Below are 14,960 nucleotides of genomic sequence, written 5' to 3' on the forward strand. Positions count from 1 at the left end.
TAAACACAACAATAACAGATTTTGTATTATATAAATTTAATTAAAAAAATATATATATACTTAGGTAAAACGCAAACAAACAAACAAACATAATAATAATAATAATAATAATAATAATAATAATAATAATAATAATAATAATAATAATCTCATTAGTTATTTATCTAAAGTTAAATGTAGCTTCTCAAATATAAATAAAATTATTAAGCTGCGTTTGGATGATAGATTAATACTGAGAGAGAGACTGAAAGATAAAAATTAAAACACCATAAAAATTATATAATTTTTTGTATTGTATTTAGTGTAAAGTGTATAAAATTTAGTTATGTAATACCCTACCAAACCTAGGATGTAAAACAGAAGTGGCAAGACGCTACGACCTCTAAAATAAAATATATAGTATAATAATTGAAAGGATTTAATATACGAGGAACATTGAAGAAAATGTAACGCAAAATATAAAAGCTCAATGTTCAAAAGATGTGATTACTTGCGTACAAAGAAAACTAATGGTTCATAAACATATAAACATAGAAAGCAAGTGTAAAGGATCATGATACAATTATCAAGCTCCGAACTCAGCCTGCGAGGCTAAGACTGGCCAGAGAATAGTTACATATATATATATATATATATATATTTATAATCCATAACCCCAAGATACATAAAAGTGACCCTAATTCTCCATAAATCTCTATGAGGTACATAAACAAAGCAGTTTTATACATAATAATATCAAAATAACAAAAAGAAATCCTAAAGTAAACCACTTCGCCGCAAAAACTCCAGACGCCTACCGAGGTGCCTCTCGCTCTGCATCTGAAAAACGACAACACAGTATGGAATGAGAATCGGAAGTTCTCAGCATGGTAAAGGTGCCACGCATATATAAGGTCCTAGGAATGCCAGAGGCAATTTTAGAACGCCGGCATTCAAATTATAAAACTTGAGAATTAAAACTGAAACCATAAACAAGGGTGGTTTACTAAGGATTCCTAAACTTAACCAAATACTTTAATATAAACCTCCATCATCCTCTTTCCTCCAAAACCTCCATCACCAGTATAATCACACAGACAAGCAAGCAGACAATAGCAAACACAATTAGGATACAAGTAATGCAAGTAGCACATATACAAGTAAGTATATGAAAGTCACATAGGCATTCCCAATTAGAGCATGAACAAGCAATTCAAGCAATATGCTTATGATGCATGCTTGTCCTATGGCTGTTGATATCAACTGTTGGTTACTTAGCCAGCCTGACGTGTCCTGGTAGCTAACCGTGGACATAACACCAAACACGGAGCAAGTGAAACAACGCCTCAACCCTTGCATCGTACCCACGTACCCGGAGCAGGGGACAACTTCATCCTGCCTCTTACCTAGGCATTGTTACATTCTCGGCCCGGAGCAAGCGGCAACAGAACACAGCCATTGCATCTTACCCGAAGCCTTAAATTTTTTTCGGAACAAGTGGATAACACCACTGCATCTTACCCGGCTTATTGACTCTTACCCGGAGTAAGTGGATAACCCCACTGCATCTTACCCAGAGTCACATACAGAAACACACTTTCATTATCATAACCATTCATTTATTCATCCATTAATTCTCAATTCATACCCGGAGTAAGTGGATACACCACTACATCTTACCCGGCAATCTCACCTCTTACCCAGAGCAAGTGGTTAACTCCACTGCGTCTTACCCGGAGGTACACCACAATCAATTTCAATTTCATTATCATTATAATTCATTCAAAATCATTTATAACCAATGCATAATCATCCTTTACAACCATGGCATCACATATACTTTAGTTCTCTGCATTTTTTATACATAATTCATCATTTTTCAACTTTACTTCACTCCCAAGTTACCACTCATTTCTAGTTCCATCTCATCACTAGGCCTACTAACAAAATCTAGAACCAAGGGAATGAGAATAAAGGTTTAGAAGTTTAAAATCATGTTTAAAATTCAAAAACCAAATTCGCTAAAACAAGGGATACGCGTTTGCATGAGCGTGAAAAATCTTTGCTCGCGTACGCAAGCCGCTGCTCGTGTACGTGTGAATCCCAAACCGAAAGGGATGGTCGCGTCGCGAGCAGCTAGACGCGTACACAAACCCCAGGTCACGCGTACGCATGGGCGTACGTTTTCTCAAAAAATTTTAACCAAGTCTAAAAAGCTGCAGAATTTCAATTTTAAAACCCAAACTTCTGACGCGCATAACTTTTTCGTTTTAAATCATTTTTCTTCTGTTCTTTGAACGGCGTAAACTTCACGGACCCAATTTTCATATAAAATAGATTTAAAATCATTTGAGGGTCCGAAAACTGAGTTATGGCTCACCGAAATTCAGTCAAAAACCAAAGTTACACAAAAATTCAAAACCTCTACTTTCTTAAAAACCCAACTCCAATTTAACTTACCATACCCATAAATTTCTAACACAACACATTTTCCTCGACACCACAATAACCACCATATCTTACCATATCTCAAATCAACAATGTCATGCATCAATCTCTCAAATACATCAACAAAATCATAATTCACCCATCTTAAACATATACATTCGTGTCATCAAATCATTAATCATCAATACATACTCAATCCAAAACTTACCAATTCAGTACCAAGCATTCTCAACTTTCTTATTTAATCCACAATTCATCAATCCGCCACTTCTAACCAATTGTCTATAGAATAACTCAATCTCATTAATCACCAATAATTATAATTCAATATCATCACATGCAACTTTCATGATTCATTAACAAAGACATCAATTTCACCCTCAAAATCAATGGCAACATAATTCATACCATTTACTATAACCAATCAACAACAATACAATTCAATTCCTAACATATGGTCATCTAGCCTAAGTTTTCACATAACATTATATATTAAATACGAGAAACCTAGACTATACCTTGGCCGATTTTCACGTATTACCCGAGACAACCCACACAAAGCAGGCTCACGAGTTCCACTTCCAAAAATCCAGCCACCAAAGTTGTTCCAAAAGCTCCAATTCACAAATCCAAACTTCAATCTAACATAATTTCAATCTAATTTACACAATTCACTAAACTAGCACTAGGTACACAAAATTGGATAACCCACAAGGGCTTAGAATTTTCTTAACTTACCCATTGATGATTGAAGTATAATTCAATAATTATCCAATGTTAGATTGCACTTAAACTACCAAAATCATCAAATCACTCTAGATACACAACAAAATACGAAACAGAAAGGGGAAAGGAAAATGGGCGCAAATCACAAAGGTTCTTACCACTTGGTTTGAATAGAAACGAAGAGGACTCCAAGACGAATGCGTGGCCACAAACAGCTCGTCAATCGGAGCTCCGGATTGAAAGATATAAGCAATTGAAGGTGGAGGTGATTAGGTTTCCTTCTCTTCTTCTCACCCTAACCCTTCCCTCATTTTCTTGCCAATTGCAGCGTGTTTCTCTCTGAGAGAAGAGACAAGAGCTGGAGCTCTTTTCATTTAGTGGATTTGGGTTGGGCCTTGGGTCAAATATGGATCCGGTCTAATCGATTCGGTCTATTCGACTTAATTTTGGACCAAATTCTTTTAAATTAGTGTCAAAATTATTGTTTTAATTAGTTCTATCCTAATTTACTATAAAGTTAATATTGTTAATTTTTTTATAAAAAATTAATTTATTAATTAATTACTCGCTAATTTTTTGGAGTTTACAAGTTATGTTTCAATATTTTTTTATTTAAGATATATATAAAGACTGAAACAAAAAAAATAGTTAAATATATTTTTTTTAAAAGGATATTTTAATATTTCAAAATTATAATATAAAATTTTAAACATAATTAAACAACCTTACTTTTAAAGTAGTATTTTATTATTTCCAAGATTAATCTTAAAACACTATTTTAATATCTTAAAAATTAAACATAAGAGTATTTTAATGTTTTTAATATTATTTTAATTTTTTAATTCCTAATACAATTAAATAATATGAATTGGTTCTTTTAAAATTATTTTAGTATTGTGTTCTTATAAAAATTAATTATAAGGGCATTTTAGTTTTTGTTTAAAGTTTAAATTTATAATTTTTAATATAATTAAAAAATATTTATTCTCAAAGAGTATTTTAATCTTTATTCTAAAAGGATATTTTAATTTTTTTAAAATTTATTCTATTTTAATATTAAATTAATATTTTAAATTTTTAATGCAATCAAAGAATTTCAAATAATTCTATAAGTGTAATTTAGTATTTTAAAATTAATGTGTAAAATATATTTTTGTATTTTAATGAGTAAATAGTCAAATTAATTCTTAAAAGATTATTCGTTCTTTAATTTGGTTTTTGAAATATTTTTTAATCAAATTCGTTATTTAAAGATTTTAAATTAATCATATTAGTCATTTCGCCACTTCTATTGTTAACGGCGTCAGAGTTTGTTGATGTAGTACGTTAAATAACATAACAACACACACCTAGTAGTTCTAATTGACTATTAACATTATTAGTTAATGAAATTAGATCAAATGAACCCCAAATTGAGGAATTCCAATAGCACAAGTTCTTCTCTCAATTAAACTTTGATTTGATCAAATTTCATAAATTTATAATGTTAATAGTCAATTAAGACTCTTAGGTTGTATTTGGTTTTGAAAACAGGACAAGACATGACATTGAGAACTAGACAGAAAGGACAGAAACACACAAATTAATGTTCTTGTTTTTTTTTTGTGATAAACTAGAATAAATTATGAATGTCTAATTTATTATCAATTTTCTCATTCAAAAAATGTAGGAAGAAAAATATAATAATAAGAGTTATAATTATTAAAAATTAACAAGAATAATGAAAGAAGAAATAAAAAATAAGTTGTGCCTCTTATTAGTATCTCTATGTCTTTTCTGATTGGATGAACACAAAATACACTAATTCGGTATCTCTTGACACAATATTTATGTTCATGTCTCATCTGTCAAACACAATTTTGTGTATCTGTGTTTCTGTCTCAGTGCCTCATCGCTGTAAACAAATGCACCCTTAGGTGTATGTTGTAGTGTCACTTAACATATCACATTAGCAAATTTTGACCTATCAACAAAGAAAATGACGAAAGAACTACCATGAATAATTTAAAATCTTTAAATAACGAGTTTGATTAATAAAAAATTTTTGAGGACCAATTTAAAAAACGAATGATCTTTTAGGGTCTAATTTGACCATTTACTCATACTTTAAATATGAACTATAAGGGCATTTTTTGTTTTTAAACTAATCCTACAAAGATTTTTTAGCCTTTTAAAATAGAATCTACGAAAAGGACTTTAAATTTTTCTTGAAGTTTAACTTTATTTGTGTTATAAAAAAGGTATTTTAGTTTTTTTAAATGAACTAATAAAAGTGTAATTAAGATTTTTTTTAAATCAAATTTGAATTTTTAATTTCAAATACAATCAAACAAGATGAATTAATTTTATAATGACATCATTTTTAGATTAATTTTTTAAAAATTAACGGTAAAAATTTGTTATTCCGAGTTGTAATCTGAAATTAAGGTGGATTTTAAACCTGGACGTAAAGTTAAAACACTTAAAATTAAGAGTTCTAACTTGTTTGTCGAGACGGTAGTTATTTCCGACCCATGTAGGCGACGCCATGTAGATTAAACTTGTCGTTATTGAGTCGACTTAGATGTAGTTTATTTTGTGGTTTATCCATTCTTTACTCAGAGTGTAGACTGGACCCATATTTAATGGGTGTATGTATGAACAATTGCTTTATTCTTTTTAAAATTATTATGAGAAAATTTTAGTTTTTAAAGTTTACATTTACTATGTCTTATACAATTAAATAAATTTTATTTTAAAAGCATATTTCAGTATTTTTGAAATTAATAATAAAAAAGTAATTATTTTTTAAATGAATTTAGTGGGTATTTAGTCTTCCTGCAATTAAATTCAAATTTTAATTTGTAATATAGTAAACAAACTTAAACATAAACAAGCATTTTAGTCCGTTTAATATTAACTCTAGAGTACTAACTTTTAATAATATAAAAAAAGGTCTTTAATCCTTTTGAAAAATTAAAGTATAATTATACCTAAAGATTCTAGAGTACTAACTTTTAATAATATAAAAAAAGTCTTTAATCCTTTTGAAAAATTAAAGTATAATTATACCTAAAGATTCAAATAATATGCTATTTTCACATACAGGTTACACATGTGTCTTGTTATTTTTTTTTTTATCAAAATTATGTTTTTAATAGGGACAAATTTATTCACATTTGATCATTTTCATCATGACTTTAAAATTGTTGGTGATATTTTTATTATTTTTGTCATTTAAAATTATTTTTGTTGGCACTTAGATTCTTAAAAATATTTTTAGTAATTTATTTTTTTATTTTTCTACTTCTTGGTGAGATAGTTTGCTTTTATTAGATAGACTAATTTGTTTATAATTTTTTGCAATATATTATATACTATATTTTGATTATCCAAAATTTTTTATAGTTGATTAAGAGACAAATTTATATATTTTTAGTTTAAAAAATGAAGTTATGTTTTAAATTAATTTTTTTTCATGCCTTTTGATAAACTATATTTTATTCATCTAAATGTTTTTTACTTAAGAAAAAAAAAAGAATTTTAACCCAATTGCATCTCAAACAAACTCAATAATGTCCATTTTCATCGCATAAAGGTATAATGAAAATTATTCCTAAAAATTTGCACAATTCACTCTAAGTTAGTCAATTAGCCATAATCACTCATGCAAAGTGATGCGTGAGTATCTTCTCTGTCTTTTTCTAGTGAATTTACATTTAAATTGTTGAGTTTAATCAAGATTTAATTACTTTTAACCACTATTAATGCTACTTTGAGTTGTTTGAAATTTCTATTTATTTCAGGTAGCATTCAGATGGATTTGACAGAATTTTGTAACAGAAAAGGAAGAAAGCAAATGATGTTGTCAACCTCGACCTCCTTGCACTCAAACAGAAATAACTTGAGCTACAGAGATCCAATTGACGTGACTCTAGAATCATTGAAAAGCTAACTTCCAAAGCTTTCCAACGATATATAATATTATACACTTTTCTTCCATTTGATTCTGCCTCCTCCAGGCTGAACTTGGAAATTCTCAAGTTCAGCGTGGACTCAAGAAGAATGCCAAAAGAAACACTGCCTCCTCCACGCTGAATTTGGGAATTTCCAAGTTCAGCGTGGATCTTAATGAACCAAGTGGTCCCCAATTTGTCTAAAGGCTGCACGGATCAATCCTAAATAATTTTGATTTAAACTTTGATATTATTTATAATTAGAAAAATATATTATTTAGTTTTAGAAATTTTATTTTACATTAATTAGGATTAGATATAAAAGGGAAAAGAATCAGCCCTTAGGGTTCTTCTCTTCTCCTCTCTTAGACCTCATTCCGTAATTTACAATTTTTCAGAATCCTAGTTTTTCTCTCTGAATCATGAGCAACTATGTGACACCCTACCATACTTAGTATTATGCTTAAGTCATAAGATTGAGATAGTAAAGTATTACGACCTCTAAGAATAATAATAATAATAATAATAATAATAATAATAATAATAATAATAATAATAATAAAGAAAAAGATATTTAATTATGAGTCTTGAAAAACGGGTAAACAGAATCGCAAAATAAAAAGGCGCAACGCTCAGGAAAGGATTACTTGCGTGCTAAGAAACCTAATAGGTACATGATAAAGATAAGCAAAAGAATAAAGCACAACCAAGGAAGCAGCATAACTAGCCCCTGACTCATCCTGTGAAGCTAAGGCTGGCCAGAGGGTATATATATATATATATATATATATATATATATATATATATATATATATATATATAAACATATATATATATATATAAACATACATAAGTGTTCTCAAAATATCCCAAAATACACTATAATATCAAAATAACTCCTATCTCTCCCTCAACCTCTAAGAGGAGCAGCATACATAAGTTACTTGGAGAGTAAGCTAAACATATATATACATATATACAGCCAGAAGCCAAAATACACCCAAGGACTACTTCGCTTTCCAGGATCCAGACGCCTAGCGAGGAGCCTCTCAACCGGCATCTGAAAAATAATAATACAATATGGAATGGTAAAAGTGTCATGCTTGTAATAAATAAGGTCCTGAGAATACCATAGTCAATCCTAAAACTTCATTATTTAATTATCCAACTTAATTACTAAACAAAAACCATAAACAGGGGTAGATATTCTAAATCCACTTAACTTACTCAATTTCAATCCACACCTATCACCAAAACTATTTTTCCATCTTTTCCATCCCTCCATCATCCATAATGCAACAAGAACAAACAACCAAACAAGTTCAAGCACAAGTAATGAACAGATAATACAAGTAGCAAATATACAAGTAGCAGGTGATATATATCAATTAGGTATAGCAAACAAAGCACATATATGCATATGATGAATGTCTATCCTACTGGCCGTGAGCTCACATGTCGGTTATTTTGCCAGAACCCGACACATCTGGTAGCTAACCCAGACATTGGTCTCTAGGCTGCGCATCTCCAGGAGGATCATAAACGAAGGAGAGTGCCTTTCCACATCGAAGGAGTGTGCCTTTCCACATTCTCCTGGAGGATATACGAAGGAGAGTGCATTTCCACATTGAAGGAGTGTACCTTTCCACCTTGCAACCAGAGAAAAATGTGGGAAAAATAATACGAAGGAGAGTGCCTTTCCACTTTCCACACATCTGCATCACGACAAGAGAGGGAACTTCCATTCTCAACTTGCCATATCGACCATTTCGGCCACACACAATCATTCCCAAATCTCATCATTTATCATTATCATTTCCTTACATTTGCTCTTTATAGCCATAACAACATGTATTCATTTAGCTTTCACATCGTTCTCTTATAATTCATCACGTTTACCCTTTCCAGGTCTCGACCAAACCATTTATCAACCTCTTTAATATCGAATAATCTTAAAATCAACTCAACTCTAATATTAAATCAATCACATCACACGAAGATTAAACTTTAACTTCTCGAACCCATGACTATCACTAAGACATCCTCGACACTCTATTTTCTTTTTTGTTTTTAATATAATAAATGAACTCGGAATTACACCAACTTTATGTCTAGGAGTTCATCTTGAAATAAGATTTCTAATAAATTAAAGATCATAATTTTCTGACTTCTCTAGCCTCAGGAATAAAGGAAAAATCGTGACTACTCTGCAGTGCATAAAACCAGAAAAACAGCAGCATCATGTGATATTCAAAATTCAATATAAAATCCAAGTTAAATCTAATGACTTTAAAAATTAATGTAGTTAAACTTTACTCATCCAGGTTTCTTTCTCAATTGGTTTTGAGTTAATGCCATTTTTAATGAAGAAGTTACATTACATGAAAGTTAAGTAAAAATGAGTCAAAATCTGTTTTAGAAACTAACAAGCTTAGTACCTTTCAATTTGAATAACTTTTATTACAAAAATCCAATTAAGCTAAATTTTGGTTTGGGAACTCCTAGCTCATCCAAAAATAAGTGTGTCTTAGTTGCAACCCAATTGCTATTCAATTATAAGAGTTACAAGCATTGAAAGTTGGTGCATAACTTGCTGAAATCTGTTTCTTTTCAGCTTTGACCACCAATATTAAAAAATTCACAACTCCCAATCCTCAACTCTTAAAATTCTGAAGTTTTAGAGCAATAAATCAAGTTAATCAAATTTTATAACAAAATTAGTTTTGCTTCAAAACTCAACTCGTAGAAGTCACAGCCAGACAAACAAGTTGCTGCCCTATTTGACCTTTTCTGCTGCTGGACAGATTTAACAACCCAACTTTAAAAATTTGCCATAAATTGTATATTTAACAAAAATGTCCCAAATTTTCCAGTTTAGTTTATTATATTCCCAAGTTTAGCCCAAACTTGGTCTCATGTAATTCCGATCATTACATAATTAGTTACAGCATATGCAATACCACCACAACACAACTCTACATCTTTATTAACAAACACCAATCCTAATCCATCATAAATAAATATAAGAGCACACCATTAATAACTTCCACACCTCATAATTCCAATATATATCTACCAACAAATCTATTCCAACAACATTACAAGGCTAATCATTAAATACAACAAATAATTCAACTTATCCTATGGGTCCTCTAACCTAAGTTTTCACAATATCGTAAATATTAAACGTGCGAAACTTAAACCATATCTTGGCCGATCACTTTATTTAACCCAAAGAAGCCTCACAAGCAAGAACACAACCCTCCAAGCTCAAAGAAACAGCCACAAACCAAGCCTCAATCACCAATAAACCTCCAAATACTCACTTTTTACTTCCAATGCATATATATACGAACTTAACTCTCATCTAATACACATATATGTTCCAAATCAGATTTTACCTAATAGAATTAAAACCAAATTAAATTTTAGGAAAACCTTACCGCTCCCACACGCGTAGCAACTCAAACCCAGTAAGCTCCGCAAGCTAAATCGAACCAAGAACATCAAAATTGGCAAAATCTCACCATAGGATTTCAATTTCAAGAACAGAAAGAGGGGTAGAGATTCTGGAATAGAAATGAAGCTTACCGGTGAAATTGATCCGATATAAATGTAGAGCTCGACGCGCTGGTGGCCGCAAACGGTGCGACAATCGGAGCCCGGACGGAAGAGTTATGGCGGATTAAAGGAGGTTAAGGGTTTGGGGGCTCTTCTTCCTCCCCAAATCTATTTTGCTGCGTTGCATGCAAATGGGGAAAGAAGGAGCTGCTGTCTTCTTTAAGTGTTTGGGTCTGGTTGGACCCACGGGCCCGGTTCAACCGGTTTGGTCCTTTCGGCCCGATTTTGGACCAAATTTTTGAAATTGGTATTAAAATTCTCGTTTTGACGAGCTCTATCTTATTTTGATATTAGTTTTGTATTTTTAATTTTCTTATTTAAAATTTGATTTATTGACTAATTATTTCCCGATTTCAGCGGGGTTTACAAACTAAACCTCCACTGTTAAGGTTAGGAGCTCTGTCTATTGTATGGATTGATACTATTATTTTTCTATTTTAATTCATGTACTAATTTATATTTCAAAAATTGTTTTTGTTCTTTATATTATGAATTTGGGTGGAAGGGAAGTATGATCCTTGTTCTAATTGAGTTCTTATATAACTTGGAAAAGTTCTTTACTTGAACAACAGCTTGAAAACATATTCTCCTAAATTTTTAATTATTTGGACTTAACGGGATACGTGACATATAATCCTCTTATATTTGGGTAATTAAGATTTCTGTGGCATATAAACTAGAATTAAACTTCATCCTCTAATTGGAATTAAGTGACCAAGAAATTGGCGGTTGATGAATTTTAGAGGAGACAAAAAAGGTCTTAGGAATTAGAGTTTAGTCACATATAGTTTGTCATAAATTAAATCTTGCATGATTAAAATAGTTAGTAAAAAAAGTCAATCTAGAAAATAGATAATTCTAAAGCCTTAACTGTTTCTCCATATATTATTCACATCAATTTACTGCTTGCTTTATGATATTCTGAATTACTCTTAATGCTTTTGAACCTTCAAACACCATTTTCTTCTTGCCTAACTAAGTAAATTAATCAACCATTGTTGCTTAGTCCATCAATCTTTGTGGGATCGACCCTCACTCACCTGAGGTATTACTTGGTACGACCCGGTGCACTTGCCAGTTAGTTTGTGGGTTATAAATTCCACACTACAAAGCTACTTCCTGATTAAAAACAAAAACTGAAAACTGTTGTACCTACAATACATGTGTCATTATAGCAAGGTTCTGAAACTGAACTGGTCATCGAACCACTCTAAATACTGATTCATGGTTCAATTAGTTCGACCGTAGTTCAACTGAAAATCCGTTTTTAATAAAATAATACATAAAATATAAATACATATAGTAAAACATAATTATAGTAAAAGAGATTAATCCCTTGCCTATTTCATTAGAATAATTTATTTATATGCACCACATAGAAGAGTATAATTAGGCTATAATTAGGGAACCTAATTAGGCTATAAATCAGGAAACTAAATATACACTTAACAAAGATGATATACAGAATTTGTCAGAATATATTTATCATATATTCTAACACACCTCCACAGTCGAAACAAGAGGCTGCTGAATGTTGAGATTGTCCCGAAAATCTTCAAATAACACTAACGGAAGACCCTTGGTGAATATATCTGCAATCTGATAGCGCGAGGGGACATGTAACACATGAACCTGGCCACAAGCCACCTTTTCCTGTATAAAATATATATCCATCTCAATATGCTTAGTGTGTTGATGCTGAACAGGATTACCAGCAAGAATATGGCACTAACATTGTCGCAATACACCGGTGTAACCTTTTGAATAGGACAATGAAGTAACAGCAAGTTTCACAACCAACATGACCCAGAAACACATTGGTAACCCCTCAGTATTCGGCATCTACACTAGAACGGGATAAAGTAGCTTGATGTTTAGCGGATCAAGATATCAAGTTATCACCCAGAAAGACACAATAACCCGATGTTGAATGTCGTGTATTGGGACACCCACCCCAATCAGCATCGGTATATGAAATAAGAGTGGATGTGAAAGATGGATAAAGATGAAGACCAAAGTTCAGAGTACCCTAAATGTAGTGCAAAATGCGCTTAAGAGCGTGCATGTTTTCCTCCCGTGGGTCATGCATGAATAAGCATATTTGTTGCACTGCATAAGTAATATCAGGCCTTGTGAATGTAAGATACTGAAGTGCCCCTGCAAGACTCCTATAAAGAGATGGATCCTCAAAAGGTTCGCTCGTAGTAGCACCGAGCTTCGATTTTACGGTGATCTAATTCCAGATCGAGTCTGAAATCTCGACCTTTAAGGCTAGAATTCCATTTCATTTGTTCGAGAATTCTTAAGATTTGCTGTTTTAGGGCCCATTTGGTTTAAACAAAAAAGAAATCTTTCTAGCGATTCAGTTTCTAGAGGGTTCTAAACCTAGCCTTCTAATATGATAGCGAGACAAGCGTCACTTCCGTCATTGGATGTGAATGAGTTTAGATTGTTGTTACTGGCAATTTAAAGAATTAGCCCTTCACCAAGGCCTTGATTCGCCTGACCTAATAAACCGGAGTAGGAGATAGCTTACATGATAACATGCCGGCTCGATCAATTATTTCAGTAGCATATTTCTTTTGAGATAAAAAAAAAACCACTTGTATGATGAGTGACTGCAATGTCCAGGAAATAGCTCAACTTGCCCAAGTCTTTCATAGCAAATTTCGAGCTAAGAAGAGATATGATAGATTGATGGAGCTTATCCGAGGAAGTAGTCAAAATAATATCATCGACATATAATAAAAGATAAGCCAGAGAAGTACCGCGGCGATAAATGAACAAAGAATTATCTGAAGTACTGTGAGAAAACCCAAGAGTATGGATATAGTCAGCAAATCTCTTGTACCAAGCTCTCGGAGCCTGTTTCAGCCCATAAAGAGATTTCTTTTGTAAACTCACATGATCAGGTTTATCAGGATCCCGATACCCTAAAGGTTGATACATGTAAACTGTCTCCTTGAGTTCACCATGTAAGAAATCATTTTTGACATCAAGTTGATGAATCGGCTAAGTCTTAGAAAGAGCCAAATTGAGAACCGTGCGAATAGCCGCAGGTTTGACTACCGGATTAAACGTCTCACCATAATCCACGCTCACCTGTTGAGTTTTACCGTTACCTACAAGAGGAGCTTTATGTCTCTCAAAAGAACCATAAGATTTTTCTTTATCAGCAAAAATTCACATAGACCGAATGACATTAACATTTGGAGGATGAGGTACTAACTCCCATGTCTTATTCTCAATAAGAGCATTATATTCATCATCCATAGCCAATTTTTAATTCGGGTCACGAAGAGCAGACACAGGGTTACGGGGTAAAGGGGATTTAGACACTGATGCAAGAAAGTTGAAAGACTTCTTTGGCTTAGAAATTTCATGTTGACTCCTAGTAACAGGTCCTGTGGGTAGACTAGATTGAGAGTTGGAGTTGGGTGACTGGGCGAGGAAGAGGATAGGTAGGAGAGTAGAAGTTGGGCTCGGTAAGATGGGCTCAGGAGAGGTAGAAAGGTGTGCGACCAGGGAGTTTGTTGGAGTAGTGAGATGATAAACCACATAGGGAGATGGCCCATCTTTCAAAAATCAATAAGTATGATTTTGAGGAGTATGTACCTTTGAAAAGGAAAATTGCGTCTCATCAAATAAGAGGTGACAGCTAATAATGATTTTTTTAGATGACAAATCAAGGCATTAATACCCACGACGATGTGAAGGATACCCCAAAAAAAACACAAGAAGTTGACCGGGGTTGAAGTTTATTTATGGTTGTAGAGGGAATAAGAGGATAACATAAATACCCAAACACCCGAAGATGGGAATAAGACGGATCTTTTTGATAAAGAATGCGAAGAGGAGATTGATAGTGTAATAGTTTATAAGAAAGAATATTGAGAAGATAAGTTGCCATTTGCAAAGCATGATGCCAAAAGGAAGGAGGAAGGGAAGCATGGGCCAATAAGGTTTGAACAATATTGTTAATTGTATGAATTTGTCTTTCGGCTTTTCCATTTTGAGGGGATGTATGAGGATATGAAAGACGAAACAAAAGCCCAGTTGCTTTGTCCCAAAAGGGGCCATTATCAAATTCTGTGCCATTATCACATTGTATATTCTTTATATCCCGTTCAAAATTGGGTTCGAATAAAAGTTTTGAAATTCAAAAATGTGGAAAAAGTTTGTGATTTTTGCAATAAAAGAAATGTCCACAAAAATTTTGAATAATCATCCACAAACAAGACATAATATCTA

The 14,960-nt window shown here is 32.3% G+C and overlaps 1 long non-coding RNA gene across 1 annotated transcript; it reads right to left on the reverse strand.

The window, feature by feature from the left end:
* Window positions 1-459: 459 nt before the first annotated feature.
* LOC112698115 (uncharacterized) lies at window positions 460-3,529 on the reverse strand. Its single transcript, XR_003151383.2, has 2 exons — window positions 3,312-3,529; window positions 460-819 (listed from the first exon to the last, which is right to left on the reverse strand). It is a non-coding gene; the product is annotated as an uncharacterized lncRNA (long non-coding RNA).
* Window positions 3,530-14,960: the final 11,431 nt, after the last annotated feature.

Source organism: Arachis hypogaea, chromosome 6 (genome assembly GCF_003086295.3).
Source record: "Arachis hypogaea cultivar Tifrunner chromosome 6, arahy.Tifrunner.gnm2.J5K5, whole genome shotgun sequence".
Lineage (NCBI taxonomy): Eukaryota > Viridiplantae > Streptophyta > Magnoliopsida > Fabales > Fabaceae > Arachis > Arachis hypogaea.